Genomic DNA, 14,912 nt, shown 5'->3' with positions numbered 1-14,912 from the left:
GCGATAGGTGAATATACACATGTAATACATAGGATAATATAGTCTTTTTTAACACTACATATACCAACATGTACATACCGAATATGGAAGCAATCCTTAACGATAGCCTAGTGGTTATAGCGGTCGCTTGTCAAAGGAAACTCGGGTTCGACTCCAAGCATAGAGCATAAACATGTGCACAATGGATACACTCTGTGAAGCCTGTCCTTGGTGTCATGTGACTGATTAAACCATATTCTGTCTTTTCTCAATGTGGATTTGCCAGATATCTACAATGTTAAATATGTTATCAGAACGAATCTTGACAATATTTTACAGACAAATAAAACAAAAACCTTGGAAAGACATTATTATTCGGAAGCGAACATGAAATATCCCTCAGGTCCATCGTGTAAATTAAGTTAAATGTGGATTATCCCCCTTCAGACATAAACATTTCATGTGTGGTGTAGATGCTAATTTCGGGGTGAGGTAGGTATTTTAGAGACGCTTCTGATCTTGGATATTTTGATATTTTGCAAGGAGGTGGTGAGGTGAAATTAGGTTTAACGTTTATATAAAGATTAAAGGTTTAAAGATTATTTGCACTTATATAGTGTCGTGCATGTACGTGTGTGTGTGTGTCCTTCTAGGCAGGACTAATGCCGGTTTTATTGTGCTAGTCCACTGAGACAACATTGATATCCCACTCAGATACAGTACCGTCCTTTGTTATACCCTAATGTCGATCTCCAGGCAGGGTAACAACAAGTACCATTTTATAAGTTCTTTTGGTATGACCCGGGAATCGAACCACCGACCTTCCACTCTCCGAGCAGATGCTCTATCAACTAGACCATGGAGGCGCTCCTGATATCTTCGATGAAAGATTATTAAAGAAATATAACCATGTAATTAATAACACACAGACACACACACACACACACACACACACACACACACATGCACGCACTTATTGACGCGCACACACACCGTGAACATATCAAACGAATGGCTTGCCTAGCAATCCTTTCAAAATGTATTTTGAATTAGTACGAACGTGCTATGTGTGTCCAGAACATAGGGTATAATGTCAGGCAAAAACTATTTCAGATAAAAGAGTGAGTGAGTGAGTGAGTGAGTGAGTGAGTGAGTGAGTGAGTGAGTGAGTGAGTGAGTGAGTGGGTGAGGTTTTATGCCACTTTTAGCAATATTCCAGCAATATAACGGCGGGGGACACCAGAAATGGGCTTCACACATTGTGCCCATGTCGGGAATCGATCCCGGATCTTCGGCGTGACGAGACCGCCTCCGTGGTCTAGTGGTAGAGCGTCCGCCCGGAGAGCGGGAGGTCCGGGGTTCGATTCCCGGCCGCGTCATACCAAAAGACGTTAAAAGATGGTACTTGTTGTTACCCTGTCTGGCGCTCGGCATTAAGGGGCTAAAACAAGGACTGGTCGGCTCGGAGTCAGTATACTGTGTCTGAGTGGGGTATTCATGTTAAACTGCGGCATGTTATCTCAGTGGGCTAGCACTATAAATCGGCATCAGCCCGGACTAGTACAAGCAGCCACACACACACACACACACACACACACACACACACACACACACACACACACAAAACACACACACAAACACACACACACAAACACACACACACGTGCATGCACGTCGCTATATATATAAGTGCAATAATCTTGGACGCGACGTTAAACCCAATTTCACCTCACCTCGGCATGACGAACGAACGCTTTAACCACCAGGCTACCCGACCGCCCGATTTTTTGTGAGTGTTATATACAGGGATGAACCGTCATGAAATGTCTTTGTTACACGTCCATTACTGTAAGTGAAGAACTGTGTGTGAGTGTAATAAACTGTTGCTTTAAAAACGCAGCTTTTAACAGTACTCCAGTTATGGCGTGTCAGTTAAATGTGGGAGGAAAGCCCGAAGTGATGCAGGTCTCAGACGTTTACCACTTCAGTGAAACCCAAGAGTACGGGTATGGTGCTGACAAACCTAGAAACATTATCGGGGCGAACCTGGATTCGAGCCCACGATCATATATTTCTGGCGTGCACTACGAATTCCGGCGTCTTAGACGACTGGGTAATGTGAGATATGAAAACCCGGGTCTGCACTTTAAGGCACCATCACTCCTTTATATTTAAGCGTTGGATGTAGACCTTCTGAAATGGGATTTCAGATACGTCTGTTGAGGGTTTGATGTTGACCTACTGAAATGAGAGTTCAGATACGTCTGTTAAGGTTGGATGTAGACCTACTTAAATGGGATTTCAGATACGTCGGTTAAAGGTTGGATGTAGACCTACTGAAATGGGATTTCAGATACGTCTGTTAAAGGTTGGATGTAGAACTACTGAAATGGGATTTCAGATACGTCTGTTAAAGGTTGGATGTAGACCTACTTAAATGGGATTTCAGATACGTCTGTTGAGGGTTTGATGTTGACCTACTGAAATGGGATTTCAGATACGTCTGTTGAAGGTTGGATGTAGACCTACTGAAATGGGATTTCAGATACGTCTGTTAAAGTTTGGATGTAGACCTACTTAAATGGGATTTCAGATACGTCTGTTGAGGGTTTGATGTAGACCTACTTAAATGGGATTTCAGATACGTCGGTTAAAGGTTGGATGTAGACCTACTGAAATGGGATTTCAGATACGTCTGTTAAAGGTTGGATGTAGACCTACTGAAATGGGATTTCAGATACGTCTGTTAAAGGTTGGATGTAGACCTACTGAAATGGGATTTCAGATACGTCTGTTAAAGGTTGGATGTTGACAAACTGAAATGGGATTTCAGATAAGTCAGCTAAAGGTTGGATGTAGATCTAGTGAAATCGGATTTCAGATAAGTCGGTTAAAGGTTGGATGTTGACCTACCTAAATGGGATTTCAGATACCTTTGTTTAAGGTTGAATGTAGATAAACTGAAATCGGATTTCAGATAAGTCTGTTAAAGGTTGGATGTAGATCTACACATGTACTTAAATGGGATTTCAGATAAGTTGGTTAAAGGTTGGATGTAGATCAACTGAAATGGGATTTCAAATACGATTGTTAAAGGTTGGATGTAAACCTACTTAAATGGGATTTCAGATACGTCTGTTAAAGGTTGGAGGTAGTGAAATCGGCCCCTTTTGGTTCTGCATACAAACTAAGAAGTTATACAAGCTTTAGAAACTGATCGCATGTTCTAAGCAACAATAAATAGCTATGCTAAGACTTATCAAAGACTTCATCAGCGTGTACAGCACAACCAACCTCTGCAGTTCTACTGCCACACTTGTGATGAGGTCATCTGTGTTTCCTGTATAGTGGTGGAACATTCAGAAGGCAATGGACACTAAGTCGCAGGTGTTGAAAACGAACACGAATTGAAGGCAGATGAATATGAGGATGTCTTCACGATATCAGAAGTAAAAAGGTGCAACACTGGAACAGATGGCTGAAAGTCTCAAGTTGAAATCTGACCATATTGGGGGATTAAGAGATATGTTAAAGAAAACATCAATAGAACCTTCAACAGTCTGATGGAGGAACTTAGGTTTTGGAAAGCCGCCATGTTCTCAGAAGTAGACGCAAAGTCACATAAAGTCCTGAAACCAACAGAACAGGCATTTGAGTCGACGAAAGCATTGCTGTCTAAAGTGAAGTCTTCAACTGACGTATGAGGAGCAAGGATGACCAGATAGAGGATCTTCGGTTGCTTCTTTGAAGTCCATATTGGGGTGAATGAGCCGTTGTTTTACGCCGTTTTTGGCAATATTAGCAAAACCACGGTGGGGGGTACCAGAAATGGACTTCACGCACTATACCCATGTCGGAAATCGAACCCGGGTCTGCGGCGTGACGAGCAAACGCTTGAACCCCTGTGCTTCCCGACCGCCCCAGTCCATATTGGACGAGACACCACAAGAGGTGTCAGTGGATAGGAAAGGTGTCAGCTTTGCCTCACTGGGCTTTAAGAAAGTAACTTCACATATACAGATGACTGGTCTTGTTAAAGAATTGTCATTTTCGCCAACAAAGAGAACAGAGAAGGTCCAACTTGACTTTATGTACAATGCAATCACAACTCGGGGACGACCCACGAGGTAAATATATGTTCTTGTTAGAATGCACAAAAGTCTTAACAAAGTAAGGATACTCTTTCTTTGCCACTGGGTAAATATCCAAAACATTGCTATTTCATGCTATGTAAATATGATGAATTAGGTTATAAAAATTGGGTTTCATTTGTAAGATATGCATTGGTTAGTTATTGTTTCGGTTATGTATGGTTGATGCAAGATGTCGGAGACTGTAATGTTTTTATTTATACATTTAAGGAAAGGACAAGAGATTTGTTTATGCAAGAATGATCAGATTGTATATCTAATTCACCAAGGCTAGATTTATAATGCACTTACAAATCCTTACTACAATGATGACTTAGATGTTGAATACTATGCACTATTTATATGTCCAGCTTATACTAACTTAAGGATAAAGTATATGCCCTCGTATTATTATCAATATCCTACCCTGCACAAGTTTGTATTGTTACCCACAACAACATTTCATTTCAGCTAGCTCTTTTTTAGATAAAATGTTTAAACTTAGAAATTCCAAAGCCAACATTAACTGAAGCGCTCTGTCACAATATGTCAAATATTATCCAACTATACGGCCAGACTATACGAAATACAATCTGTTCTGTACTGTTCTGATACTCTTTTCAAATAACTATTCATATTGCAACAATCGCATCACGAAATGAACAGAATAAAATTTGTATAATCATTGATATTCGAACATAAAAGCGTCGTGGAATAAGGGTTATTATGTACCATCCGTTTCCTATAAAAGAAATAACATGTAATGACTTTTTTTCCATATGCATTCATCAATAAAGACACTGTTGTACGTAGAGGGGACATATCATGTGAGTTGATGCTGAATGCAACACACCTTTCATCTATCTTAATACACTCTATTCCTTGCTCTGTTGCCATGGGGACCAGGGCCGAATTGTCTATGGCAATGCAAGTCGCGTCCCACACGCAAGTCAGAAGCCTAGCTCCTAATCGCAGATTCGTTCTGATTTGGTTTCTAGGTTTGTCAGCACACTTACCCGACTGTTCTCGAGGGTTTCACCAACGTGACAAACCTACTGTCCTGTAGCTCAGTAGACCAACATTTATTTTTTATTTTTTTATTTTTAAAAAAAACATGTGATTAATAACACAATTCGACCACCCATCTTGTGTTTTGGAAATGCAAATGTGATACATGCGGTTAAAAAAGAACCCCATGGACAATTAAAAGAGATCATACACTACTCAGCTGTCGTTAGATAATGTTTTCATCTTGGAATTGTTGGAGGAGTAGGTTACCAATAGGCGACATGCAAACAAAACTGCTGCCGCACAGTCTGATCTCATCTGGGGAGAGACGTAGATGTCCCACTGGAGTGTGACACTAGCACTGCAAATAAAGACATCACAGTATATGTTGTCATTAACGCCGTCCTAGCTGCCTGTCACCAGACTCAATATGTCGACTCCTATCCCACCGCCGTGTCCAGAGAGACCAGACCGTCATGTACGGACTGAGGATAACATTCTCTGTCATAACACCAGAAGACAGCAATGAAATCATCTTTGAAGCAGCTGTTACTGACTGCCCTGATGAAGCTAACAGGAATCAAGTCACAGGGATGAGGGTCCATGTATCATCCTGTGTTAATCCTACATTTGTCTGAAGTTGTTCTTCAATGGAAATAGAGGTAGAGCGTCCGCCCAGAGAGCGGAAGGTCCGGTGTTCGATCCCCGGCCGCGTCATACCAAAAGACGTTAAAAGATGGTACTTGTTGTTTCCCTGTCTGGTGCTCGGCATTAAGGGGCTAAAACAAGGACTGGTCGGCTCGGAGTCAGTATACTGTGTCTGAGTGGGCATCAGTCCGGAATAGTACAAGCAGACACACACACACACACACACACACACACACACACACACACACACACACACACACACACACACACACACACACACACACACACACACACACACACACACACACGCACGCACGCACGCACGCACGCACGCACGCACGCACGCACGCACGCACGCACGCACGCACGCACGCACGCACGCACGCACACACACACACACACACACTCGCATGCTCGGCGCTATGTTTGTGCAGTAATCTTGGACGCGACGTTAAACCCAAATTCACCTCACCTCTTCAACAGAAAACAGCTCACCAATGACAATCTGACACTCAACGAGCTTGGTACATCATGCAGTCTGGATTTGGGTTCTTGAAGGGTACAGTGAAACAGTTCATGTTCTAGGGCTGGGTGTGCTAGGACGCGCCAAATCGGTATCTTCATAAGCCGCTATGTGTTCTAGTCAATAGTGGATGTTATTCAAAAAGTATATGTGAACTGTCTTCATGTAATGTACTACCACTGCCTGATGGAATACAACAGTTACTGTGTAAAACAGATTGAAATTACCAAATATATAAATAAATCAGCAGCAAGATAACATTAACTGAATGGAGACAATATGAATCGCTTTACTAATCATGTGTACATAAAACTACGTTTATAACGAACTGACGGATATAACGAACACATTGTTTGGCTCCTACCATTTGCTGTATACATACTTATAAGTAACTACGGTTATAACGAACTAAAATTAGAGATCTGTTTGTCAGTTTTCGCTACAGCAAGAAAGCGGCTAATATGAAACCTTATATAGACTCTTTGGTCTAGTGGATAGAGCGTCTGCCCGGAGACCGAATGTTCCGTGGTTCGGTCCCCTGTCGTGCGTGCGTGCGTGCGTGCATGTGTGTGTGTGTTGATCGCATGTCAAGGTAAGGCTTTACGTATTTGGTTTAAAGATCCACTGATCCGATTTTCTCATTTCTTTTCTTTTCTTCCAGTCGAGACTGTTTCACGTTTCTTTGGGCCGTGAGTATATTAATTCGATCGTCCTCTGACATTGGCATAAACGTTCACATTGCAACATATACACACAGCGCAAATTTACATTGACATTTGCACCTGCTTCAGGCATGATGCAAATTTGTTCCTGGTGTAAATATGCACAGATGAGTAAACGCGTTCACATGACAAGTATACTCACGTATGCATTTCTACACACGTATGCACATATACACACATATGTATAGAGGCGCATGTGAACGGGGTATATTGCCATTGGATACTGTAATACCAGTAATTTGTAGTGATTTGTAAACTTATACCTCGTTCACATGCGCCTCTATACATATGTGTGTATATGTGCATATTACGTACAGATTTCTGGATTAACATGTTTTACAATTTGGGAATCGACACGTAATGAAGTACTGACTGGGAATTCATGTCAAATGCATTTACCTCTCCTATCTGGCGAACATATATACATTCTGTGTTGACGTGTGTGGGTTGCTATAGGCATGGCATATGTCATGGACTAGTATTTGGCGACAGAAAAGCTTTTATAACTCTATATACTGTACCCAATAGCGCAGTAAAATTCAAACCTTCAAACCAGGGTCTGGTCTCAATTCTATAGATGAAATCAAATTCGATTTTCTATTGGGATTGTTACAATTCAAAGACTAACGACGTCACATTTTCCTGAGATCAATGTGTTTTCAAACCGCAACTCTCACTCTTTTCTTCTCTGCCCACCGGTGAATGTGCAATATTCAAATCTTAATAGTAGTCCTACTGACGTTGTAGTGGCATTGTCCAGTCACAATACACTTGAACCAGAATTAACATAATCATACATGCAGGTCGTGAGAATCATTTCTTAGACACACAGACACAGACAGATAGAAAGACAGAGGGGGAGGGAGAGAGAGGGACGGAGAGAGAAACTGGCAGAGACAGATACCGATAGACACACACACTGACACACACACACACTGACACACACACACACACACACACACACACACACACACACACACACACACACACACACACACACACACACACACACACACACACACACACACACACACACACACACACACACACACACGCACACACACACACGCACGCACGCACACACAGACAGATTGAGAGACAGATGACAGAGAGAGAGAGGGAAGGAGAGAGACACTGACAGAGGCAGATACCGACACACACACTGACACACACACACACACAGAAAGATAGAGACAGAGGGAGAGGGAGAGAGAGGGACGGAGAGAGAAACTGGCAGAGACAGACACCGATAGACACACATACTGACACACACACAAACAGATAGAGACAGAGGGAGAGGGAGAGAGAGGGACGGAGAGAGAAACTGGCAGAGACAGATACCGACACACACACTGACACACACACACACAGAAAGATAGAGACAGAGGGAGAGGGAGAGAGAGGGACGGAGAGAGAAACTGGCAGAGACAGACACCGATAGACACACATACTGACACACACACAGAAAGATAGAGACAGAGGGAGAGGGAGAGAGAGGGACGGAGAGAGAAACTGGCAGAGACAGATACCGATAGACACACATACTGACACACACACACACACATATGCACACACAGACAGATTGAGAGACAGATGACAGAGAGAGAGAGGGAAGGAGAGAGACACTGACAGAGGCGGATACCGACACACACACACACACACACACACACTCAGAAGGATAGAGACAGAGGGAGAGGGAGAGAGAGGGAGGAAGGGAGAGAGACACTGACAGAGACAAATACCGATAGGCACACACACTGACACACACACACATACACACACACACACACACACACACACACACACACACACACACACACACACAGAACGAGACAGAGTGAAAGGGGGCGAGAGGGTGGGGGCGAGAGAGATACTGACAGAGACATATACCGATAGAAAAACATACACTCACACACACACACACAGAGACCAGCATGCACGCACGCACGCACACACACGCACACACACACGCACACACAGACAGATAGAGAGACAGATAGCAGAGAGAGAAGGAGGGAGAGAGACACTGACAGAGACAGATACCGATAGACACATACACTGACACACACACAGAGATAGATAGAGAGATAGAGGGACACACGGAGAGAGAGAGAGAGAGAGAGAGAGAGAGAGATAGACTGACAGGGACAGATACCGATAGACACACATACAGATAGAGAGACAGAGAGACACAATGAGAGATAGACACACACACATACACACATGCAGATAGATAGAGAGAGACAGAGAGACACTGACAGAGACAGATACCGATAGACACACACACATACACACATGCAGATAGATAGAGAGAAACAGAGAGACACTGACAGAGACAGATACCGATAGACACACACACATACACACATGCAGATAGATAGAGAGAGACAGAGAGGCACTGACAGAGACAGATACCGATAGACACACACACTGACACACATGCAGATAGATAGAGAGAGACAGAGAGACACTGACAGAGACAGATACCGATAGACACACACACATACACACATGCAGATAGATAGAGAGAGACAGAGAGACACTGACAGAGACAGATACCGATAGACACACACACATACACACATGCAGATAGATAGAGAGAAACAGAGAGACACTGACAGAGACAGATACCGATAGACACACACATACACACATGCAGATAGATAGAGAGAGACAGAGAGGCACTGACAGAGACAGATACCGATAGACACACACACTGACACACATGCAGATAGATAGAGAGAAACAGAGAGACACTGACAGAGACAGATACCGATAGACACACACACATACACACATGCAGATAGATAGAGAGAGACAGAGAGACACTGACAGAGACAGATACCGATAGACACAGACACTGACACACATACAGATAGATAGAGAGAGACAGAGAGACACTGACAGAGACAGATACCGATAGACACACACACTGACACACACATAAAGATAGATAGAGAGAGACAGAGAGACACTGACAGAGACAGATACCGATAGACACAGACACTGACACACATAAAGATAGATAGAGAGAGACAGAGAGACACTGACAGATACCGATAGACACACACACTGACACACATGCAGATAGATAGAGAGAGACAGAGAGACACTGACAGAGACAGATACCGATAGACACAGACACTGACACACATACAGATAGATAGAGAGAGACAGAGAGACACTGACAGAGACAGATACCGATAGACACACACACTGACACACACATAAAGATAGATAGAGAGAGACAGAGAGACACTGACAGAGACAGATACCGATAGACACAGACACTGACACACATGCAGATAGATAGAGAGAGACAGAGAGACACTGACAGAGACAGATACCGATAGACACAGACACTGACACACATACAGATAGATAGAGAGAGACAGAGAGGCTCTGGCAGAGACAGATAACGATAGACACATACACACTGACACGAACACACACACATACAGGTAGATAGTGAGAGACAGAGGGACACACAGAGAGAGAGAGAGAGAGAGAGAGAGAGAGAGAGAGAGAGAGAGAGAGAGAGAGAGGGAGAGACTGACAGAGACAGATACCGATAGACACACACACTGACACACATACAGATAGATAGAGAGAGGGAGAGAGACACTGACAGAGACAGATACCGATAGACACACACACACATACAGATAGATAGAGAGAGACGGAGAGAAACTCACAGAGACAGATACCGATAGACACACACACTGACACAGATACAGATAGATAGAGAGAGGGAGAGAGACACTGACAGAGACAGAAACCGATAGACACACACACACATACAGATAGATAGAGAGAGACAGAGAGAAACTCACAGAGACAGATACCGATAGACACACACACACATACAGATAGATAGAGAGAGACGGAGAGAAACTCACAGACAGATACCGATAGACACACACACACATACAGATAGATAGAGAGAGACAGAGAGAAACTCACAGAGACAGATACCGATAGACACACACACACATACAGATAGATAGAGAGAGGGAGAGAGACACTGACAGAGACAGATACCGATAGACACACACACACATACAGATAGATAGAGAGAGACAGAGAGAAACTCACAGAGACAGATACTGATAGACACACACACTGACACACATACAGATAGATGGAGAGAGAAACAGAGAGGCACTGGCAGAGACAGATACCGATAGACGCACACACTGACACTCATACAGATAGATAGAGAGAAACAGAGAGGCACTGGCAGAGACAGATACCGATAGACACACACACCCTGACACGAACACACACACACACACATGCAGATTGATAGAGAGACAGAGGGACACAAAGAGCCAGTGAGAGATAGACACACACACATACACACATACAGATAGAGAGACAGAGAGATAGACACTGACAAAGGCAGATACCGATAGACACACACTGACACACACACAGATAGAGAGACAGAAAGACAGAGAGAGCTAGACACTGACAAAGACAGATACCTATAGACACACATATACAGATAGAGAGACAGAGAGACAGAGAGCGATGGACACTGACAAAGACAGATACCTATAGACACACATATACAGATAGAGAGACAGAGAGACAGAGAGCGATAGACACTGACAGAGACTGATACCGATAGACACACACACTGACACACACACAGATAGAGAGACAGAGAGACACAGAGAGAGATAGACACACACACATATACACACACATACAGATAGACTGAGAGAGACAGAGAAACACTGACAGAGACAGATACCGATAGACACACACACATACACACACATAAAGATAGATAGAGAGAGACAGAGAAACACTGACAGACAGATACCGATACACACACACACTGACACACACACACATACAGATAGATAGAGAGGGACACAGAGAGAGAAACACTGACAGAGACAGATAGCGATAGACAAACACACTGACACACACACATACAGATAGACAGAGAGAGACAGAGAAACACTGACAGACAGATACCGATACACACACACACTCACACATACAGATAGATAGAAAGGGACACACAGAGAGAAACACTGACAGAGACAGATAATGATAGACACACACATTGACACACACACATACAGATAGATAGAGAGAGAGAGGGACACAGAGAGAGAGACACTGATAGAGACAGATACCGATAGACACACACATTGACACACACACATACAGATAGATAGAGAGAGAGGGACACACAGGGAGAGAGAGAGAGAGAGAGACACTGACAGAGACAGATACCGATAGACACACACACACATTGACACACACCCGCACACACACACACACACCACTATCACTTGTTTGCAAAATATAGTGCCGGGGTAAGTATGTGTTATCTAGATTTATGTACCATACATTGAGCAAAAAGACGCTAAACAATTAATTACGATGATCGATCGGTTGTAGATGCTGTTAGTTCTGGACTGTAATCGCAGGGGATTTACATTACTAAACAGTGAATCTGAAAGATCTCGTGTAAGCGGGCACGTCATCTTTAGTTACTGGAGGGGCGGTCGGGTAGCCTAGTAGTTAAAGCGTTCGCTCGTCACGCCGAAGATCCGGCTTCGAATCCCGACATGGGGACAATGTGTGAAGCCCATTTCTGGTGTCCCCCGCCATGATATTGCTGCAATATTGCTAAAAGCGGCATCAAACTATACTCACTCACTCACTCACTTTAGTTACTTGAAAGAAATTGTTCTGTATGGTAAATTTTAAATATGTATGTGAATAACTAATTGCTTGTTTTTAAATTTGGTGTGGTGTTTTTATTATCAACACAGATTATAGAAGGCTCTCTATCCAGCAGGTTAAAGTAGAGTAAAATGATTGCCCCCCTGTGTGACTCGTAATTCCTGTCATAATCGATGTAACTATCACCAAACACATTGCTGGGCATTGTTTAATATTTGCTAGTACTGTGCACAAGCACCAATAGCTAAAGTGATGACGTAAATCCTGCTTGGATATCGTGCGTGATCCCCAGCGAGGTGGCCAGCTTTGGTTACTGGTGGCCTATAGTCCATGTTTTAAACGTCTTTTGGCATGACGTGGCCGGGGATCGAACCCCGGACCTTCCGCTCTCTGGGTGAGCACTCTACCACTAAAGCAAGGAGGCGGGCCATTTTGTTATTGAAAAGACACAACATTGAATATATCATCAAACATTAGCACAGGCCCGCCACGCTGTGTATTTATGTGTAACAGTTTCTGAGAACAGGTAATCATACTTGGTCTCATGTCAAGGTAAGGCGTTTGGCGGCTTTACGAATTGGTTTAAAGATCCACTGATCTGATTTTCTCAGTTCTTTTCTTTTTTTCCAGTCGGGACTGTTAGAAAATGAAAATATACGGGTCAGTAGAACAACATGGAGGGAAAAGAATCCATCAAACCTAATCATTCCACGTACGTCCAATCATTCTGAAAGCATAATCCGGCGCACGCCACACCCGGCAGCACTCACATAAACCTGTACTTGCTCGAGGACTTTGAGTGCAATATTTCTTTAGGATGATCGTTTTCGATAGCCATTAGATATTGAAATACACGTCATTCCCTAAAAGGCAACGTGGATTCTTGTAAAAAGTGCAATGCAATAATGTCGATCACACGACAGCATACAGGGCTTGAATCCTCGAATAAATGTCGGTCTCGTCATTATTTCGGAAGGTCATTGACCCGGCGTGTTTTCCAGCCAGGCGTTGTTTTGCACCAGTGGTCCTTTTCCTGCAAGTGCATATTTCGATTCAGGACTTGTATAAGTTTATATGTATTGCCTTTCCAAGGCAGCAAGTCGGACTGACGTGGAAGTGAAGGTTGGATTTATTTCAGGATCATAATTCATCACCTGTGTAATATGTGTTCTGCCATTTTGTATACACATTAAGAAAGGGGATAACTTGTCCTTACGTTTTTTAGTTATTTTTAGGATTTTTTCACTTCTGTATGTGTACAAAGATGATATCATGGAGTGTTTAAATGAATCAGAACTATATGGATAGTTTGTGAGAGAGAAAGGCATAGCTTAGCTTGGTTGTTCAAAGATTTGGACAAAAGGAAAGGGTGAGATGAGATGAAATGGGGTTTAACGTCGCGTCCAAGATTATTGCACTTATATAGCGACGTGAAATAAACTACCAATGTGCATCCATATTATCATCTTTTATTGTAGCCAAGATATCTTTGCTTTCCAATTGTGTGTAATAAAAAATATGAAAGTATGGTTTTCAGTTTTGCGTGGAAAGCTTTAGCCAGTTTCAAATAGATTGTTTGGTATTTATGATTTCTGTAGACGTACAATAGTACACCGGCTTGAATTTGATTGCACTGTCGTCATGTTTAGAAATACTTGTAATGGATATTGTTATACACACACTGAGATATCTGTCTATAGCTTACGTTGAACTGTGTGTGTCATGTTATACCACACTTTTGGTGTCGTGTATCTTGGGGCTGGGAAATTGTCCCCGATGTTTCTTGAACAAAATTAATTGTGCCTCAGTCTGTTGGAATCAAAGAGCACAAAACCTCAACCATCAAATCAGACAGTAACTCATCCATCTCGGACTATATCAGCAACTGTCCTAATCACAACATCAACTGGGACATCGTCTAAAATCCTGTCCATCGTGTAGTGAGAATATTATCCTTCTGTTGTCATCACTTACTCATGTTATCCCACTCATGCATGCAGTTGTTGTAACTGTTAATCCTCTACTGTTAATCCTCCACCTACTATATATTTTCTGTACTATGTCCCCCATTCAGTCTCGCTTGACAACGGTATAAGGGTCTATACCGAAACGTCGCTTTTTACAGTATTAAAGAAGCTATAATCCATAAAATTGTCATCCGTCAACTTCAAAGTTATGCCTTTCAAAAAAATT

Source organism: Haliotis rufescens, unplaced genomic scaffold (assembly GCF_023055435.1).
Source record: "Haliotis rufescens isolate VD_foot unplaced genomic scaffold, xgHalRufe1.0.p SCAF_57, whole genome shotgun sequence".
Classification (NCBI taxonomy): domain Eukaryota; kingdom Metazoa; phylum Mollusca; class Gastropoda; order Lepetellida; family Haliotidae; genus Haliotis; species Haliotis rufescens.
The sequence above is the reverse complement of the archived record's forward strand: the minus strand, read 5'-3'. Positions refer to the sequence as shown.